General features: G+C 56.9%; 1 protein-coding gene across 7 annotated transcripts in view; it reads left to right on the top strand.

Annotated features, from left to right (window-relative positions):
• Positions 1-6: 6 nt before the first annotated feature.
• Positions 7-6,733, top strand: part of SLC7A3 (solute carrier family 7 member 3) — a 17,966-nt gene continuing 11,239 nt past the window's right edge. For 2 of the 7 annotated variants that reach the window (XR_004841682.1, XR_004841681.1), the window contains exons 1-4: positions 7-618; positions 948-1,001; positions 1,725-1,825; positions 2,615-2,975. The gene's annotated coding sequence lies outside the window, so the exon portion shown is untranslated. The remainder of the gene's footprint in view (positions 619-947; positions 1,002-1,724; positions 1,826-2,614; positions 2,976-6,733) is intronic. The other 5 variants (XM_035892145.1, XM_035892144.1, XM_035892143.1 and 2 more) reach the window with 5 other exon arrangements.

Below are 6,733 nucleotides of genomic sequence, written 5' to 3'. Positions count from 1 at the left end.
GCCTGCTACCAAGTCCAGGCTTCAGCATCCCAGTGGGCCTTTGCAGCGGGCACAACCTTCCGCTATTCCCAAACCCAGCCCCCGGGACACAGAGATGGAAAGTAATTCTGCATCTGCCAGTTGCCTCATGCAAAGCGGGGAAGCTTGGGGGGACTGATGCTGCAGCCAGAAGGGGGAAGGCCTGGGCAGCAGCATGGGACAGGGACAGAGCATGGGGAGTGGGGAATTGCTGGAAGCATCGCAGGTGGGAGCCCAGGAAATGCACTCATGCCCAAAATGCTGTATTAATTGGCACTATGTGGCCTCCTGCCAATGTGGGCTAGCAGCATCTGGGCTTGGAGCCTTCACCCCATGGTCTTTTGGGGTCCTGGGAGTGCTGGTGCCTGTGGGCCTCGGATGAGCAGCCTGGCTGAGCCCTGGGCTGCCCTAGGAGAGGTGCGGTGTAGCTGCTTTGGGGTGGCAGCCTCTGTGCTTATTGTTTGTCCACCATAGCCGCTGTCAAGGTTGGGGGTTGCAGACAGCCGTCCTGGAGGCTCTCCACAGCAATTCCTACCACGGCTTCTCGCTCCCGACTGCGGCCGCTGGGAAAAGTGGCTTCCCCCAAGCGCTTTTGCCTCGGTAAGGATGAATCTGGGCAGAAGCCCTGGAGGCACCGGTGTCATGGGAGGAGGGGGTTTGCTGCCTTGGGGAGAACATTCAGGACTCTGCTGCAGTCAAGGCTGATCCTGTGGAAAGGACAGGAGGGGGCAGAATGTGCTTGGGCTCAGAGGAGGGGAAGTGAAATGCGGAGTTAGGAGAAGTCCCTTTCCCTGGAGAGCCTGAACAAATCTGGTGCTCTAGCTCATTGGTAGGAACGGGGGAAGCCCTGGTCAGCACATGTTGCTGCCAGGGCACTCTCTGAGCAGGAGTTGATGCTCTTTGCTTTCATTTCCTGGACCCCACTTCAGGATCAACTATGCAGGAGGTGATGTGCAATACGACCCAAGAGCTGAAGGCAAACGGTGAGAGCAAAGAACAGCTGGTTGCAGCAGGGACTGTCTTGGGAGCAGGTGACAAGTATGGAGGTGTGGTCCCATGCAGGAGTGGGGAGCTGGAGCCTGCTCCTCTGTAGAGCCCCTTTAGAGCTTTCCTGGCTCCCGACTGCCAAAGACCTGCTGAAACCCAAGTGTCCTGTGAGTGTACTACAGAGAGGAGAGTCTATGTTTCTGTGTTGGGCTCTGGTGGAGTCTCGCTTTGTGTCAGGGTGAGCATGGGGAAACATGGGCAGCTGCTTATTTGGCAGTGCTGTTCCCCAGCAGGGTCCTCACTGAGCAGGTGCACCTGGGGGTGCTCCAGCCCTGCTCTGCAGGCAGGGTGCCTGCCTTCCCCAAGAACTGCAGCTGAGCAGCATGCAGTTGTGGGCCCTGCAGAGGAAGAGGAAGCAAGGAGTCTATCCCTGCTCTGCTGGGCAGCTCTGCCCTGCCCAGGGCAGCTGTCTGCCCTCCCTCTGCAAGCAGACTCCAAACAGGAGCCCAGAGCTGCTGGGAGCTAGGCCATGCAGGAGCACCTTCTCCTAGCAGCACCTGTACAGGCCAGGCCAGCAGCAGCCATGGGGCTGGAGGGGCTTGAAGACCTCTGGCTCCCTTGGACAAGTTCTGTCCCTGGTCTGGAACAGCTCTGTGGCCTGGTTGAAGAGGGGCTGGGGATGGTGGTTGCGTTTCTAGTGACAACACTTCTCTTCACAGGTAAGGCTGACCAGACATGGGTGTGTGTTGGGTCCTCTTTTTCCAGTGAGTTGGCCCCTGGCCCAACTCCAGGGTGTGGAGATGCAGTCCCTGCTGAGCAGGTAAGGGCCAGCTGTGTCCTGGCACCATGGAGCACTGTTCAGCTGGTGGCTTGGGCCAGCTGTGCCAGAGGAGGGAAGTGATGAGACCTGGAGCTGCCAATTTCTGGGCTGGCACCTGAGCTGTTTTAGCCTTTTCCCTGGGGTTTACACAAGACCTTTTGCATTTGCTGCATGGCTTTACCACCTCTCTGGTGCTCGGGGGACTGCAGGCTTCTGTCCAGTTAATTTTTTTAAGCGGCTTTTGAAATGTGCACACAGCCTGTGTCTTGTGGTGTCACTTTTACACCTCCTGACATGTTGGACATGTCCCCAGGATGGGGTGAGCAGAGCCTGCAGCAAGGAGAGGCTCCAAAGTATGAAGTTTCTTACCTGCAAAATACATTTGTGTATTTGCCAGCAGTTTTAGGGCTCTTTGCTGTGTGGCTGTAGCCTGCCAAAGGGATCCCTGTGACCCATGGGCACTGGCAGTTGCTCACTGACAAGCAAACAGTGGCTCCTTTGCCAGGCAGCGCTGCTGCGATGAACACAGCCTGGCAGTGATCCGGTGGGTGTTAGGCTTGGGGTGTCAGTTGGGCTGCACTGCAACAGTGCTAGGCTCCTGAAGCAGGGGTGAATGTCAAAATGGGGCCCTGCTCTAACACGCTGAGGGGGGTGAGCAGGGCTCCCCAAGCCCAGGAACCGCTGGGGTGTGTGTGCTGCCTGCAGGAAGGGCTGGGCTGGGACTGGGCTGCGGGCCACTGCATGGAGGTGACCACCTCTTGCACCACACTTGCACCCTGCCCTTGCCAGTCTGCAGGTGATCAGCTGTCCCAGGAGCTGAAGCGTGTAAAGAACGAGCTGGAGCGAGTGAAGGGCGAGCTTGGTATGTGGAGCTGGCTGTTTTGGGGGCTGCAGGACACCCGCAATCCAGATGACACCCCCTGCACTTGTACCTGGAGCCCAGCGCCTGCAGCTCCGTGGGGATGGGGCTGGCTTCTTGTTTGGGGGTAGAGCAGGATCCCAGCTGCTACCCCAGAGAGTCTGGGGGTGAGGTGTTCAGGATGGGCTGAGCACACACCTACTTGCCTCCTGCCTGCAGCTGACAAGACTGCCCAGTGTGAAGCCTATCGTCAGACGATCTCTTCCTTGCAGGCTCAGCTCAGAGCAGCAGGTATGTTCCCTTGCTGGGGGTGGGCCCTCACCCCTGGGCAGGCTGCAGGGATGCTCCAGTGATCCCTTGCCAACGTAACTGAGGGTTGCCAGGTAGAAGGGACACAGCTCGTGGCCTTCCCTGTGGGGCAGATGCTGAGTGCTGGGGAGCAGCAGTGCTTTGATACTGCTGTTGCTCCCCAGGAATCTGTCCGGAAGATGCAACAGTTGAGGAGAGTGGTGACTTGGGGAGAGACTGACAGCTGGCACATGGGGACAGACTCACAACAGCCACTTGTCCAGCTGCCTGAGCTGCTGGGCCAGTGATATTTGTAGAGCTATTTTTTAACCCCTTGTATTTAAAATAAAGGTGTCTTTTCCCAGTGATGCTTGCTGTCTGCTGGGGTAGGGCCAGTGCCCAGTGCTGCCCTCTGCTCTGCAAAGGGCTGGGCAGAAAGGACGGGTCTGTGTCTGGCTGTGGCTGCTTCTGCTCAGACAGAGACTTGAGGTCTGCTGCATGGAGGAAGTGGGTGCTGGTGGATGGAGGCACAGCACGGCTCTGTGGAAGCCTTTCTGAACAAACTTGGTGCTTCTAGGTGTATGCTTGGATGTGTGGTGGTGGCAGGCAGCTGTATGGGCAGGTTTCTGCCTTAAACTACCTTCATGCTGGATGTGGGAAGAGCCAGTGCTGGCTGATGGGCTTCTGCAGCTCTTAGCTGCTACTTACCATTTTATTAGCTGGTGACTTGTGTCAGTGCCTGGAGGCAAATGGTGGGGAAGCAGCACTTGGGCTCAGTCCCTCACTGTTCCTGCCTGCCAGCGCTGGAAGTCCTGCCATCTTCTCTCTGTGGTAGGTTGATTCAGGCACCTTGTTGTGCCTGCCTTACATCTGGGTGAGGCCCTGGAAAGTCCTGCTGTCTGCTGCTGGCAGCACCCCAAGGCTGGGCCAGGAAGGCTGGCCTGCTCCCACTCCCCTGTTATCTTCAGATGGTGTTCGTGGCTGCCCAGAGTGACGCAGGCAGCCTGCACCTCTTCATGTGGCGGCTGCCCTTGGCTGTGCATAGGGGTGGCTGCACAGGGAAGCTCCATCTGCTGCGTCCCACCCCTGCTTAGCGCTTGGTCGCCAAGGCGAGCAGCTCCAGTGCTGGCATGACTGTTGGTCACAGAGAAAAATTGCAGCAAAACTTCGACCCTCAGTATGGGGAGAGCAGACTTTGGGCTGCTGAAGGGGCTAGCTAGTAAGATTCCCTGGGAATCTGTTTTTGAAGGTATTGGGGTCTATGAATGCTGGTAACTTTTTAAGAGCCATCTCTTAAGAGTGCAGGAGCAGGCAGTTCCAAAGTGTCAGAAGTCAATCAAGCAGGGCAGAAGCCTGGCTTGGCTGAGCATGGAGCTGCTTCTAGAACTTAGGTGGAAAAGGAAAGTGTATGGACATTGGAACCAAGGACAGGCAACACAGGAGGACTACAGAGATGCTGTCTGCCGCTGTAGGGAGAAAAATAGTGTGGCCAAAGCTCGGTTAGAGTTCAGGCTGGCCAGCAATCTGAAAGACAGCAAAAAGGGCTTTTTAAAATATGTTAATAGCAAAAGGAGGATCGGAGGTAACATTGGTCCATTACTTGATGAGGTCAGTCACCTCACAAATGGGGGCATAGACAAGGCAGAGATGTTTAATGCCTTCTTCACTTCTGTCTTCAACACTGATGATGGACCCTGGGACCTCTGGAGCCCTGTGTTTGAAGACTGTGACTGGGGGGATGGTAAACTCCCAGCTGACCCTGAACTTGTTCGAGACTTGCTGCTCCAGCTGGATGCGCATAAATTTGTGGGGCCCCATGGGATTCATCCCAGGGTGCTGAAAGAGCTCGCCGATGTCATGGTGGGACATCTCTCCATTATTTTTCAGTGGTCCTGGGAGTGTGGAGAGGTCCCAGTCAACCGGAAGCTGGCAAATGTTGTCCCAATTTTCAAGAAGGGTAAGAAGGAAGAGCCTGGTAATTACAGGCCTGTTAGTCTCATTTCAGTGCCTGGTAAAATTTTGGTAAAAGTGTGTCCAGAGGAGGGCAACCAAGAGGGTGAAATGCCTCCAGGGCCTTATGAGGAGCCGCTGAAGTCACTTGGTTTGTTCATCTTGGAGAAAGAGAAGTGCACAGCTTCCTCAGGGGGGGCAGCAGAGGGGAAGCTGCTGATCGATCTCTGGTGGCCAGCGATAGGACAGGAGGAAATGGAATGAAGCTGCATCAGGGTAAGTTCAGATTGGACATTAGGAAAAGGTTCTTGAGTGAGAGGGTGGTCAGTCATTGGAACAGGCTCCCCAGGGAAGTGGTCATGGCATCAAGGTGTGTCTGGATGATGCTCTTAGTCATATAGTTTAGCTTTAGGTAGTCCTGCGAGGAGCAGGGAGTTGGACTTGATCTTTATGGGTCCCTTCCAACTGGAGATATATTCTGTGATTCTATGCTCCAGTCATGGAAGGTGATGGGGCTCCAAAGGCTGATTTGGATCTGCTTCTGCAAGGCTTTTGGCCCCCTTTCCAGGCTGGAGCCACCTCCTACCCTTCCTTGGCACTGGCTATGTGTGCCCTGCCACTGTCTGCCTTCCTCCCACTCCTGTTGGGACGTGTGCTTGGCTTGCTCTATGCCTCCTCCTGCTCCTGGCCCTTGGCCCATGCTGCTGGATCAGGACCATGAATGGTGGGGGGAGCACGGTAGATTGGGAGGTGAGAATGGGGCACTGGGAAGATGGGTGTGGAACTGTGTGTGAGGTCTGGGAGCTGGAGCCACCTTTGGTGCCCCAGTGCTGCTCCCTGCCTGAAACTGCCTCCCAATGGCTGATGTCACAAGAGCATTTCTGGGAATAGGCGAGTGAGTCTTTGCGTCATCTTCCCCTTGCTGCTCTGGGTACTCGGCCTCTGCTTGGCTTGGCCAGGGCATCCCCCTACGGAGCCCTGCTGTGTCCAGAGAGCTGCCAGTCCTGCCCGAGAGCATCCTCAGCAATGGTGCTGCCCGCAGCATTGCAGGCAGGTCGCTGCCTGCTGCAGGCAGCCCAAGAAAGAGCAGGAGGCGCCTGGGTGCTAACAGTGAGGCTGCAGGGGATTTCCTTATCTCGGTCTTCAGCTCAGTTCCTCCATGGCGGGGAGCATGCGGCTGCGAGGAGGATTGTTAGTGAGCCACGGTTCATTCATGCACAAGGGCTGAGAGTGGGAGGAGAGCCTGCGTCACTGCCCGGCAGCTGCACTTGCAAGATGCTGCGTTGCTTTTTCCATTGCCTTGAGGTCATTTTGACAAATGGAGCCTTTTTGTCTTCCTGGCTCTTGTGTGTGCACACCCAGGGTAGGTGGGGTGGGCAGGCACCCTGCGCAGGGCCTGTAGCACCCTGCCCGGTGCTCCTGGCTGGAAGCCTGTTGCTTCTGCATCCTCTGCAGTTCTGCTGGAGCAGAGCCTCGCCTGCGATGCCAGGGAGCGGCTGGCTCACCTCCCGGCATCGCTGCCTGTTTGGATGGGTGCTCACGACACACGAACGCTGGATTGCATCAGGAGCAGGTTTTCTCCTGCGTCCTGGAGAGACGGGTGCTGGGTCCCGCCTTGCTCTTTGCTGTCGGCCCGACTGCCGAACAGTTCTCCCGAGACTGGTGTTTCCCATCCCTTCGAGCTGCCTGTTGCTCCCGTAGCGGAGCAGCGTGGGCGCGGGCCGGGACTCACGGCCTGCGGAGCGCATGGGGGTCAGGGCAGAGCCCCCTTCCACGCCTCGGGCTGAGCTCCAGCTCCCTCCCTGTGGCAG

This window comes from Egretta garzetta, unplaced genomic scaffold (assembly GCF_000687185.1).
Source record: "Egretta garzetta isolate BGI_Z169 unplaced genomic scaffold, ASM68718v1 scaffold404, whole genome shotgun sequence".
NCBI lineage: Eukaryota > Metazoa > Chordata > Aves > Pelecaniformes > Ardeidae > Egretta > Egretta garzetta.
This window is presented reverse-complemented; position numbering and strand designations above follow the sequence as displayed.